The sequence below is a fragment of the Coregonus clupeaformis genome, chromosome 37, assembly GCF_020615455.1.
Source record: "Coregonus clupeaformis isolate EN_2021a chromosome 37, ASM2061545v1, whole genome shotgun sequence".
In the NCBI taxonomy this organism is placed as follows: domain Eukaryota; kingdom Metazoa; phylum Chordata; class Actinopteri; order Salmoniformes; family Salmonidae; genus Coregonus; species Coregonus clupeaformis.
The window spans coordinates 10906565-10921008 of NC_059228.1; positions in this window are offsets into that span (position 1 = coordinate 10906565).

The window sequence follows — 14444 nt, forward strand, 5'->3', positions numbered from 1 at the left end:
CCACTTAGTTATCACTTTTGCCTTATGGTAAGGTGCTCCATCATGCTGGAAAAGGCATTGTTCGTCATCAAACTGTTCTTGGATGGTTGGGAGGATGTGTTGGTACCATTCTTTATTCATGGCTGTGTTCTTAGGCAAAATTGTGAGTGAGCCCACTCCCTTGGCTGAGAAGCAACCCCACACATGAATGGTCTCAGGATGCTTTACTGTTGGCATGACACAGGACTGATGGTAGCGCTCACCTTGTCTTGTCCGGACAAGCTTTTTTCCGGATGCCCCAAACAATCGGAAAGGGGATTCATCAGAGAAAATGACTTTACCCCAGTCCTCAGCAGTCCAATCCCTGTACCTTTTGCAGAATATCAGTCTGTCCCTGATGTTTTTCCTGGAGAGAAGTGGCTTCCTCGCTGCCCTTCTTGACATCAGGCCATCCTCCAAAAGTATTCGCCTCACTGTGCGTGCAGATGCACTCACACCTGCCTGCTGCCATTCCTGAGCAAGCTCTGCACTGGTGGTGCCCCGATCCCGCAGCTGAATCAACTTTAGGAGACGGTCCTGGCGCTGGCTGGACTTTCTTGGCCCTGAAGCCTTCTTCACAACAATTGAACCTCTCTCCTTGAAGTTCTTGATTATCCAATAAATGGTTGATTTAGGTGCAATCTTACTAGCAGCAATATCCTTGCCTGTGAAGCCTTTTTGTGCAAAGCAATGATGACGGCACGTGTTTCCTTGCAGGTAACCATGGTTAACAGAGGAAGAACAATGATTTCAAACACCACCCTCCTTTTAAAGCTTCCAGTCTGTTATTCTAACGCAATCAGCATGACAGAGTGATCTCCAGCCTTGTCCTCGTCAACACTCTCACCTGTGTTAACGAGAGAATCACTGACATGATGTCAGCTGGTCCTTTTGTGGCAGGGCTGAAATGCAGTGGAAATGGTTTTTGGGGATTAAGTTCATTTTCATGGCGAAGAGGGACTTTGCAATTAATTGCAATTCATCTGATCACTCTTCATAACATTTTGGAGTATATGCAAATTGCCATCATAAAAACTGAGGCAGCAGACTTTGTGAAAATTAATATTTGTGTCATTCTCAAAACTTTTGACCATGACTGTACATTGGAGTGTTTGACTATTAAAATCATAACTACCATTTAAAGCCATAGCTACATGTGCTTAAACTGTAAACACCACAACAGTTAAGTGGGTGGAATAGTGTTTCATCTTGTTTCCCCGCAATTTCCCACCCAAACTCAGTAACCCACCAGTGACAGAGTGAACACAGACATTAAAGGCCCAATGCAGCCGTTTTTATATTAATATAAAATAATTTCTGATTAACAATTAAATACCTTACTCAAATAGTTTCCCATTAAAATTGACAAAAATAGTTTTTTGCAAAAAACTCAAGAGGGAAAAATGTTAAACTACACTGAACAAAAATATAAACGCAACATGTAAAGTGTTGGTCCCATGTTTCATGAGCTGAAATAAAAAATCCTAGAAATTGTCCATATGCACAAAAAGCTTATTTCTCTCAAACTGTGTGCACAAATTTGTTTACATTCCTGTTAGTGAGTATTTCTCCTTTGCAAAGATAATCCATCCACCTGACAGGTGTGGCATATCAAGAAGCTGATTAAACAGCATGATCATTACACAGGTGTACATTGTGCTGGGGACAATAAAAGGCCACTTTAAAATGTGCAGTTTTGTCACAAAACACAATGCCACACATGTATCAAGTTTTGAGGGAGTGTGCAATTGGCATGCTGACTGCAGGAATGTCCACCAGAGCTGTTGCATGAGAAGTTAATGTTCATTTCTCTAACATAAGTCGTTTTAGAGAATTTGGCAGTACGTCCAACCGGTCTCACAACCACAGACCACGTGTAACCATGCCAGCCCAGGACCTCCACATCTGGCTTCTTCACCTGCGGCATCGTCTGAGTGGGGGTGGTGAGGTGTATTTATGTCTGTAATAAAGCCCTTTTGTGGGGAAAGATTCATTCTGATTGGCTGGTCCTGGCTCCCCAGTGGGTGGGTCTGGCTGCAAAGTGAGTGGGCCTATGCCCTCCAAGGCCCACCCATGGCTGCATCCCTGCCCAGTCATGTAATATCCATAGATTAGGGCCTAATGGATTCATTTCAATTGACTGATTTCTTTATATGAACTGTAACTCAGTAAAATCTGAAATTGTTGCATGTTGCGTTTATATGTTTGTTCAGTATAGCTTGGCAGAGAGGTTTGGAACTCTCTTTGTTACTGGTCCAATGGCCAATTTACTGCCTGAGGCAAGCCGAAGCTCCCGCCCATACAAACAGGCTGATGACAATGTCCTGTGTAGATTGTATTTTCAACCAGCAACTATCAGGAAATAATGCTGATCACAATTTTTCACACTTTTACAATTTTAGTTTCATCAGTTGTTGTACAATAGGAAACCAAACACAGGAAAAACATAATTTTGAGTGCACTGGGCCTTTAAATAACTATTGCTGTGTGATTCTAGTGGGGGAAATGGGTGCTATAAATCTGTGGATGGGAGGGGGAATGAAAAGGTACCCCCTGTCAGAGTGACTGATAGAAGCCTGGTGGGTAATCTAACAACTAAATAAACCCGTTCTGATCGTCCAATCTGTCTGGCTGTTTATCTCAGCAGGAGAGCGGGGAGAGGGAGAGAAAACAGCCCCTGTGGAAAACAAAAAGCGCTAGGCTACAGTCCTCGTATGCGTATTCCACAGCAAACAACAACAGCCTTATTCCAATTCTTTATGCCCAAGCACATCTTATCAGTGTTGTGACATCGACCCATAAACATTTAATTACATACTAATAAATGCTTATTAGTGGTAATTACTTATACGCAGACATACGACAGATGCTATCCACACACTCATGCACACACAAACACCATTAGGTTTGTGATTCACATGGCAACAGTTGGCCTACTAGAAGCGAATCACATCTTGAGCTAGAGAAGTGTATTAAAGGCCTTTTCTCCCTCCTTGGCATTGGAGAATAATTTCACTGCTCTGATAAACAACACAATGTAGGACTGAATAAAAGCTAGCTATCTTTGTTATATCTCCTTTCTGTGCTAATTAATTTTATTTGTGCCTGTAACCACTTGTAGGCGACTGGCGACAACAAGTATATAATTGATTATTTCATAAAAATAGTGTTTAAGTAGTTGATTCATCTGGGGACAAACAAAGCAAAATAGCGTATCCAGGGGTGACCAAGGTCTGTGGGCTTGTTGTCAATTAAAAAAGAGGGCCGGTGAGTTATCAAGTGGCGTTTATTACAGACAAACGGCCCCTCAAACGAAAAACAGCTTGTCTTTGTGAGTTTATGTGTTCTACCGCCCTACAGTCCTAACTCCTGTCTGAAGCCAGTAAGTGCTCAGGAGAGGTTTATTGACGCAAATTATGAGATTCTATCGCTACACCAAACTGAGTCACTCTTTACACAGCTGCTGAGTGTGAGTTGATGACACATGGATGAGAGAGGAGAAGAGGGGGTAGTTCTATCACAGAGACATGATAGATAAGTGATAGACTATAGGCCCGTCAATCAAGCTGGCTGCTGTCATTTTCATCATTTCGCATGGTGCTTGTGGAGAGGACTGGAGGAGGAGAGAGCAGAGGTGGCACTTGCTATTTGATGCTTCTGTCCTTTTTGCTGTCTGGAACTCATATAAGAGATGCAGCAGATGGTGGTTTTCTAAAGGCTGTGTGTGTCTTTCTTTTTCACTGTCTATCTGTTTCTCTCTCTGTATCTCTATATTTTGTTTTGGCAGGAGGAAAAGGTGTGTGTGGTGGAATCAGGAGGTGAAAGTGGGCAGGGGACATGAAGCACTTAATGAGCTGCATTGACTTTTCCAGACCTCATTAATTCTGCATTTTAGGGGTTTTAGAGACAAGCGAGACGATTTGCATGAAATAAACAACAGATGTTGTGACCGGCCTGCCTATCAAACGCTAAATAATCCAAACCACCTGGGGAACAGACATTGGATGTGGCAAAGAAAGGGAGGGAGGGAGGAGGAGGGAGGAGGAGGGAGTAGCAAGTCAGATCAGGGGTTACATTGACAAATAGAAAAGACCAACCAATCCTGAGGGATAGACTGGGAAGGTCGTAAGAGGGGTTAAGAACAGTTAGTAAGAAGAGTTAGCATGCTTGTGTGTTATTTATCTCAAATCACAAAGTGTTATTTATCTGAGGTAGAAATACTGAAGGCTTGCGTTTAGGCCCTTAGCAGTTAGAGGAAGGGCTGAGAAAGTGTGATGCATGCTAATAGTGGTGATCATGAACGGAAAATAATTTGGGTATCTCAGATTGTGCTGGCAATTTTCACATAGAAACTTCATTGGGAGGAAGGATGTTTGATATGCTTTTTACATTTGTATCACAAGCTTTTTACATTTGTACCACAAACATTTGTGAGAAAATCATGGTGAAAGTGGCAATTTTAGGCCCATTTTAGACCTATACATGCCTCTTGTAAGACCCTATGATCTGTGAACCGTACATGATACAGACAACATTTGGTGTCGTTATACTCCTTATAGTGTGCTCTAACATATGGAGTATGTCTAAATTCTGAAATACCCTTTTTGATTTAGCTTATTTTTGTTTATTAATATTGTTTGGAACAGGGGTCTCCAACCCTCCTGTAGGTCTATGATCTAACATCACACTGCTTCTTTTTGCAAAAATAAAATATGGGTGAAGTAGGCAATAATTTCCTTTCTGCCTAATTCTCACTGTTTAATAGGCTAAATTACACATTATGTTAACATATGACTCTAACAGAGTGAACTGTTCTTGCGGTTTGAAGTCTATGACATTTCAGATTTAGATATGAGAATTTATCACAAAGTAGTTTGGATGTAGTGAACTACTTTTTCAAAGTAACTTTAGTTAAGTAAACTATATTTTTCTTAAGGGTAGCTTTAGTGTAGCTTAACTTCTTCCACCGTGAAGTAATTGGTAGCTTGGTGAACTATATTTGCAGAGTAGCTTCCCCGACACTGCAGTTGATGGAGGTAAAATCACCTCTAAATATGTGACTGTTGGTGTGAATTAATTTTATTCTGAATCCAATATGGCCAACATGATTACACTCAAACACCTTCGCCTGCATGTAAGTAGGTGTCACGCCCTGGCTCTGGGTGTCACACCCTGGCTCTGGGACTCTATATGTTGAGCCAGGGTGTGTGCATTCTATGTGTTCATTTTCTATGTGGGTTGTTCTAGGTTGTCTATGTCTATGTTTGCATGTGTGACTCCCAATCAGAGGCAACGAGTGTCAGCTGTCGGCTGGTTGTCTCTGATTGGGAGCCATATTTAAACTGTGTGTTTTCTCTTGGGTGTTGTGGGTTTTTGTTCCGTGTCGGTATGTTAACCGTTGGACTTCACGAGTCGTGTTTTGTTTGTATTTAGAAACTTTAATTAAATAAAGTCATGTTTCTTTCACACGCTGCGCCTTGGTCTACTACTCCTTACCCAGACGATCGTGACAGAAAAACCCACCATACCAGGACCAAGCAGCGTGTCCAGGAACAGGCAACCTGGACGTGGGAGCAGCGTCGGAGGGTCGAGAGGCAACCCCAAGAAATTTTTAGGGGGGGGGCACACGGCATGGACGACGGGGCTGACGGAGGCAAAGATGGGGCGAATCCAGGAGGCCACCAGGCCAGGGGTACACCGCCCTGTACGTCCTGTGCGGATGCCTCACACAGAGTGTGTGAGGGTAGGCATTCAGCCAGGACGGGTGGTGGCCGCTCTTCACTCCAGGTCTCCTATCCGTCTCCACAGCCCGGTTCGGCCTGTCCCTGCTCCACGCACCAAGCCTACGGGGTGCGTCGCCAGCCCAGCCCGGCCTGTCCCTGCTCCACGCACCAAGCCTACGGGGTGCGTCGCCAGCCCGGCCTGTCCCTGCTCCACGCACCAAACCTACGGTGTGCGTCGCCAGCCCAGCCCGGCCTGTCCCTGCTCAACGCACTAAGCCTACGGGGTGCGTCGCCAGCCCAGCCCGGCCTGTCCCTGCTCCACGCACCAAACCTACGGTGTGCGTCGCCAGCCCAGCCCGGCCTGTCCCTGCTCCACGCACCAAACCTACGGTGTGCGTCGCCAGCCCAGCCCGGCCTGTCCCTGCTCCACGCACCAAGCCTACGGGGTGCGTCGCCAGCCCAGCCCGGCCTGTCCCTGCCACTCGCACCAAGCCAGGGGTGCGAGTCGTCAGCCTGGTCCAGCCCGTTCCTGCCACTCGCACCAAGCCAGGGGTGCGAGTCGTCAGCCTGGTCCAGCCCGTTCCTGCCACTCGCACCAAGCCAGGGGTGCGAGTCGTCAGCCTGGTCCAGCCCGTTCCTGCCACTCGCACCAAGCCAGGGGTGCGAGTTGTCAGCCTGGTTCAGCCCGTTCCTGCTACTCGCACCAAGCCCGGGGTGCGAGTCGTCAGCCTGGTAAGACCGGTCAGCTGCTCCGCAACGGAGCGTAAGCTATCCGCTCCGTCTATGTCCAGTCCAGATCCAGCCAGCGGGGTCAGACCGGACCAGGGCGCTACGGGGGGTATTATGGAGGGGTGGTGGTCAAGGCCGGAGCCGGAGCCGCCTCCGAGGAGGAATGCCCACCCAGCCCTCCCCTGTTTGGGGTTTGTTAAGACGCGGTCGCAGTCCGCGCCTTTAGGGGGTACTGTCACACCCTGGCTCTGGGACTCTATATGTTGAGCCAGGGTGTGTGCATTCTATGTGTTCATTTTCTATGTGGGTTGTTCTAGGTTGTCTATGTCTATGTTTGCATGTGTGACTCCCAATCAGAGGCAACGAGTGTCAGCTGTCGGCTGGTTGTCTCTGATTGGGAGCCATATTTAAACTGTGTGTTTTCTCTTGGGTGTTGTGGGTTTTTGTTCCGTGTCGGTATGTTAACCGTTGGACTTCACGAGTCGTGTTTTGTTTGTATTTAGAAACTTTAATTAAATAAAGTCATGTTTCTTTCACACGCTGCGCCTTGGTCTACTACTCCTTACCCAGACGATCGTGACACTGGGGACTCTGTTATGTTGAGCCAGGGTGTGTAGAGTCTATGTTTTGTGTTTATATGTTCATGACCTAGTTCATTGTGTTTCTATGTTGGCTGGGGTGGTTCCCAATCAGAAGCAAAGAGAATCAGCTGTTGCTTGTTGTATCTGATTGAGAACCATACTTAGGCAGCCGTTTGGGCATTTGTGTTTGTGGGATCTTGTTCCGTGTTGGTTTGTGTTTGTTATCAAGGACTTCACGTATCGTTTTGTTGTTTTTGTTCGTGTGGTGAATATTTAAATAAAGTATGTTCTCATTCCACGCTGCGCATTGGTCTACTCCTTTCAACGATCGTGACAGAAGATCCCACCAAAACTGGACCAAGCAGCGTGTGTCAGAGCAAACGCCGGGTAGGGAGCTGGAGAAGTTGGCGATGGCCCAGGTGGGCCAATGGTGGTCCTGGGAGGACATGTTCGAGGGCAGAGGACCATGGGCAAGGGTTAAAGCCCTGGCGAGAGAGGAGGTACGGCGCCAACAGTGTCGTCGTCGGACAGACGAGAGGCACCCCCAATACATTTTTAGGGGGGGGCACATGGCATGGGCGACGGGGCTGCTGGAGGCAGAAAAAGGGCGAGTTAGTGGACGAGGAGAGAAGGCCACCGGGTTACGGGAGCCATTGGTGAGTAGAGGGAAGGAAAGTGTAGAGGCACGGCGAGAGGTACTGAGGTGTGTTGCCAGTCCGGTCCGGCCCGTTCCTGATCCCCGTGTAAGGCCAGTGGTGTGTGTTCCCAGTGCGGTCTGGCCTGTTCCTGTCCCTCGCACCAAGCCTGTGATGCGCGTCGCCAGCCCGGTCCGGCCTGTTCCTGTCCCTCGCACCAAGCCTGTGATGCGCGTCGCCAGCCCGGTCCGGCCTGTTCCTGCCCCTCGCACCAAGCCAATGGTGCGCGTCGCCAGCCCGGCCCGGCCTGTTCCTGCTCCCCGCACCAAGCCAATGATGCGCGTCGCCAGCCCGGCCCGGCCTGTTCCTGCTCCCCGCACCAAGCCAATGGTGCGCGTCGCCAGCCCGGCCCGGCCTGTTCCTGCTCCCCGCACCAAGCCAATGGTGCGCGTCGCCAGCCCGGCTCGCCCTTTTCCTGCTCCCCGCACCAAGCCAATGGTGCGCGTCGCCAGCCCGGCCCGGCCTGTTCCTGCTCCCCGCACCAAGCCAATGGTGCGCGTCGCCAGCCCGGCCCGGCCTGTTCCTGCTCCCCGCACCAAGCCAATGGTGCGCGTCGCCAGCCCGGCCCGGCCTGTTCCTGCTCCCGCACCAAGCCAATGGTGCGCGCCGCCAGCCCGGCCCGGCCTGTTCCTGCTCCCGCACCAAGCCAATGGTGCGCGTCGCCAGCCCGGCCCGGCCTGTTCCTGCTCCCCGCACCAAGCCAATGGTGCGCTGTCGCCAGCCCGGCCCGGCCTGTTCCTGCTCCCCGCACCAAGCCAATGGTGCGCGTCGCCAGCCCGGCCCGGCCTGTTCCTGCTCCCCGCACCAAGCCAGGGGTGCGCGTCGTCAGCCCGGTCCGGCACCAAGCCAGGGGTGCGCGTCGTCAGCCCGGTCCGGCCCATTCCTGCTCCCCGCACCAAGCCTGTGGTGTGCATCGTCAGCCCGGTCCGGCCCGTTCCTGCTCCCCGCACCAAGCCAGGGGTGCGCGTCGTCAGCCCGGTCCGGCCCATTCCTGCTTCCCGCACCAAGCCTGGGGTGCGTGTCATCAGTCCGGCACAGCCCGTGCCCGGTTCACCGGTGCCTGTTCGTGTTGTGAATATTTAAATAAAGTATGTTCGCATTCCACGCTGCGCATTGGTCTACTCCTTTCAACGATCGTGACAGTAGGCCTTGTTCATTTTGTATTGTGTTATTCTGCCTTTGGTTTCACAACCATAATATGTAGGACTATGAGTGGCACTGACATGCCTCTGGTGTGTTTGAATAGTTTTTCAATGTATATTCATGTTTTCATCTCATTCACACACTTACAGCATATCAACAGTGGCCAGCCCTCTTTTCCCCACTAAACCTAAGTGTGCAAGGTTGATTCAAAGTCTTTGAGGTGACCAGGACATGAGTGTGTCCTTAAAGGGTGAGGAGACAAAGTAGGCCAGTGGTGGTTGTAGTTCTGGGCCTTGACCAGCTTGCTAACTGGTAATTCTGGGCAAGCTGCTGTGACAAGGGCAGCATCCTTCCTGTATGACTGCCGGGGAATTGGGGCAAGGGGTGATCAGCTTCCTTTTCTACAGTTCAGCCTAGTCAGTCAGCAGATGCAGCTTGCATACCAAAGAGACCCATTGACTAACTGGAATGTTATCCCAGCCTGAAAGATACTGGGGATACTCCAGTAGTGGATTGGTTGGTTGTTTGGTTGTGAAGGAAAGTCTGTGAAAGGGCTGTCACAAACAGACTTGCCTTTAGATCTTTCCAACGCCTAATTGACCTGTGGGTGAAGTTGTTTTGTTGTTGAATGTGGCAAAACGTCCTGCAGGTCATGTTCTACATATTTATTTACATTCCGTTGGAAGTCAGGTAGGGGGATAATTAGACCGATATTAACTGTGGGTGTTTGGCATTGATTACGGACTGGGGCATGCTCAGCACCAGATGTGGAGAGTGACAGAACCTGTGAGGGTGACATTCAGGTTACATAGAGGTTAGTTAGTTTGAGTGTAGCTAGGTCATAGACTATGACTAAGAAGTGTTGGTTGTGAGGGACATAGCACAGCTCCACACACACATAGAGCATTTGGAAAGTATTCAGACCCCTTGACTGTTTCCACATTTTGTTACGTTACAGCCTTATTCTAAAATTGATTAAATTGTTTTTGTCCCTCTACACACAATACCCCATAGTGAAAGCAAAAACAGGTTTTTAGAATTTTTTGCAAATGTATTAAAAATAAAAAACGGAACAATTACATTTACATTAGTATTCAGATCCACTCCTGCTTTGTCTTGGCTGTGTGCTTAGGGTCATTGTCCTGTTGGCAGGTGAACTTTCACCCGAGTCTGAGGTCCTGAGCGCTCTGGAGCAGGTTTTCATTAAGGATCTCTCTGTACATGTCTCCGTTCATCTTTCCCTCGATCCTGACTAGTCTCCCAGTCCCTGCCGCTTAAAAACATGATGCTGCCATTACCATGCTTCACGGTAGGGATGGTGCCAGGTTTCCTCCAGACGTGACGCTTGGCATTCAGGACAAAGAGTTCAATCTTGGTTTCATCAGACCAGAGAATCTTGTTTCTCATGGTCTGATAGTCTTTAAGTGCCTTTTGGCAAACTCCAAGCGGGCTGTCATGTGCCTTTTACCGAGGAGTGGCTTCCGTCTGGCCACTCTATCATAAAGGCCTGATTGGTGGAGTGCTGCAGAGATGGTTGTTCTTCTGGGAGGTTCTCCCATCTCCACAGAGGAACTCTAAAGCTCTGTCAGTGACCATAGGGTTCTTGGTCACCTCCCTTTTCCCCCCATTGCTCAGTTTGGCCTGGCGGCCAGCTCTAGGAAGAGTCTTGGTGGTTCCAAACTTCTTCCATTTAAGAATGATGGAGGCCACTGTGTTCTTGGGTACCTTCAATGCTGCAGAAATGTTTTGGTACTCTTCCCCAGATCTGTGCCTCGACACAATCCAATCTCAGAGCTCTACGGACAATTCCTTCGACCTCATGGCTTGGTTTTTGCTCTAACATGTACTGTCAACTGTGGGACCTTATATAGACAGGTGTATTCCTTTCCAAATCATGTCCAATCAATTGAATTTACCACAGGTGGACTCCAATCAAGTTATAGAAACATCTCAAGGATGATCAATGGAAACAGGATACACCTGAGCTCAATTTCGAAGGGTCTGAATACTTATGTAAATAAGGTATTTCTGTTTTTTATTTTTCATAAATTAGCAAAAATGTCTAAAAAACTATTTTCGCTTTGTCATTAAGGGGTATTGTGTGTAGATTGCGGAGGGAAAAATAATATTTTATCAATTTTAGAATAAGGCTGTAACGTAACAAAATGTGCAAAAAGTCAAGGGGTCTGAATACTTTCCGAAGGCACTGTACATGTGAAGATGGACATTAAAAGGGTTGCAGAGGAGGTAGAGCTGATCAAGCATGGTGCACGAAAACCACAATCTCAGTCAATCCCCAGCCACCATAAACAATCACATACAGCAAGTTTGACCATCCTAAGGTGCCTCTTGTTTATACAGTAAGAAATGTTGGGATTACTGCACAGTTTCCCAGACCAATGCATGAGTCACCCTAGCATGAAATCTCATTCTTCACATGCGAGTCCAGTTCAGGTGTCGCATGGGCTGGCCAGCCATGGTTCATAGCAAAATAGGTACACTACCAGTCAAAAGTTTGGACACACCTACTCATTCAAGGGTTTTTCTTTATTTCTACTATTTTTTACATTGTAGAATAATAGTGAAGACATCAAAACTATGAAATAACACATATGGAATCATTTAGTAACCAAAAAAATTGATAAAACAAATCAAAATATATTTTATATTTGAGATTCTTCAAATAGCCACCCTTTGCCTTGATGACAGCTTTGCACATTCTTGGCATTCACTCAACCAGCTTCATGAGGTAGTCACCTGGAATGGTGTGCCTTCTGAAAAGTTAATTTGTGGAATTCTCACCGTAAAGCATGGAGGAGGAGGAGTTATGGTGTGGGTGTGCTTTGCTGGTGACACTGTCTGTGATTTATTTAGAATTCAAGGCACAGTTAACCAGCATGGCTACCACAGCATTCTGCAGCAATACGCCATCCCATCTGGTTTGGGCTTAGTGGGACTATCATTTGTTTTTCAACAGGACAATGACCCAACACACCTCCAGGCTGTGTAAGGGCTATTTTACCAAGAAAGAGAGTGATGGAGTGCTGCATCAGATGACCTGGCCTCCACAATCACCCGACTTCAACCCAATTGAGATGGTTTGGGATGAGTCGGACGGCAGAGTGAAGGAAAAGCAGCCAACAAGTGCTAAGCATATATGGGAACTCCTTCAAGACTGTTGGAAAAGCATTCCAGGTGAAGCTGGTTGAGAGAATGCCAAGAGTGTGCAAAGCTGTCTGTTGTATAGCACACTGTATTACTTATACAACTAATATAAGGACAGGACATGAGATCGGAGTAAAAATTAACGTGGGCATTGTTTTAATGCGTTTTACAGGAAGAACATTCCAAGCATTTCAACGCAAGTGGGGGGTTACAGGTGCCCTAAAGGGACAAAACTAGAATATCAATACACAACATATTCCTCCCCCTTTACCTTTGATGACTCATAAGGAAAAAGTAAATATTCACTGTTTTGCCTATTGTTTTCTTAATGTAAATAAATGAACTTTTCAGAATAACATTTTCTAAACTAGGGATAGAGGGTAGACTGCCTCAGTCCCTAGACTTAACCCTGGGGTATATTCTGCCCCAATGTCGGAGGTTAGTCTGAACTAAATAGTCAACCTGTCAGGGAGTTGCTTTTCTCTTGCAGGGTAATGACGACGTACAGGTGAGTCTACAGTCACATTATCTCTGAGTCTGAGTGGTGATGGTGTATGCCCAGACTCGGGTGCAACAGTACCCTGGGTAGGCACTCTGGCTGGTTCAGGTGAGTCTGGAGCACTTTCCACATTGGTAGGTTGGTGCAGTGGATGTTCAGGTGATAGCTCGTAGTCATGGTAGGTCTCCAGTAGCTGATCTTGGTTTGTCACTTGACACGAGTCATCTCTGAGGTTGGTTACTGGCAACAGTTGATCCACGTGTCTCCTCCAGATGATGTTTTCCGGTGTGTGAACTGTGTAGGACACAGGCCCTGTTTGTGCAACCACTGTGTCTGGTATCCACTTTGGACCTTTGCAGTAGTTTCGAGCAAGAACTCTCTCTCCAGCTATGAAGCTTCTGTCTTTTGCTTTGCTCTGTCTCTCCACCTGTGCTCTCTGTTGCGTCTGTACAACCTGTCTCGTCTTTGGAGATCGAGTCGCGTGCGAAGCTATCTTTTCATCATGGCTGATGCGGGTGCCACTTTGGTTGTAGCGTGGGGAGTGTTTCTGTAGGTTAACAGGAAGGTGTTTAGACGCCTATTGAGGGAGCCGTTCCCTTGTGATAATTTTAAAGCTTGCTTCATCGTTTGGACAAACCTTTCAGCGAGGCTGTTCGTTGCAGGGTGATACAGCGCTGACTTCCATTTGCTTCCATGAATGACTGGAACTCTTCAGACACCAGTTGGGGGCCATTATCACTAACGAGTTGCGTTGGCAAGCCGAAGCGACTGAAGATTGACCGTAGCTCTTCGATGGTTCTCTCCGCTGAGGTGCTCTTCATCACTGTGACCTCAGGCCATTTGCTGTGTGCGTCAACTATGACTAAGAACATACGATCCTCCAGTGGGCCTGCATAGTCTATGTGTACTCGCTGCCAAGGCTCCTCTGGGAAGTCCCATGGGTGTAGTGGCGCTAGCTGAGGCATGTTCCTCATCTTTTGACATGCAGAACATGACTTGGCCTTGTCTTCGATAGCTGCATCCAGACCTGGCCACCAAAAGTAGCTGCGTGCAATCTCCTTCATTCGCACCATGCCACAGTGCCCTGAATGGAGTTCTTCAAGCACCTGCCTTCTCAGTGGCGGCGGTATGATGACTCGAAAACCCCATAGCAAGCATCCAAACTGAACTGTGAGCTCGTTTCTCCTCACTAGGTAAGGTTGTAGGCTGTCCGACATCTCTCCTTCTTTTCCATGAGTGACAATGTCCACGACCTCAGACATCACTGGATCAGTGTGGGTGAACTTTTTCACTTGGACAGATGTAACTGGGGCGTTTGTCACTTCCTTGAAGTAGAAGATTTCAGCCTGGGACTGCTCAGTATGTGCGACAGGTAAGGGAAGCCTTGAGAGGCCATCTGCATTGCAGTGCTGCTCAGACCTTCTGTACTTGATATCGTACTGGTGAGCAGATAACAATAACACTCATCGCTGCATGCGGCTGGCTGCAAGAGACGGAATTCCGGTGTGGGGACCAAAGATGGAGGTGAGGGGTCTATGGTCCGTCAGCAGTGTGAATCATCGGCCAAATAGAAACTGATGAAATGTCTTAACTCCAAACACAATGGCGAGTGCTTCACGCTCTATCTGTGCATAATTGCTCTCGGCTTTACTTAATGACCGTGATGCGAAAGCAATTGGCCTTTCTTCACCTGATGGCATGATGTGTGAGACAACATCACATGCCAACTGTAATGGCAAGTTGGGGTTGAAGTGGGTTAGGGCCTCTGACTGAGCTAAGGCTGTTTTCACTTTCTTGAAGGCCTCCTCACATCTGTCTGTCCACTTCCACTGTTTGGCATTTGTCCTTCCGGACCCTCAGACCGTACTCCTCCAATCTCTGTAGTGTAGCG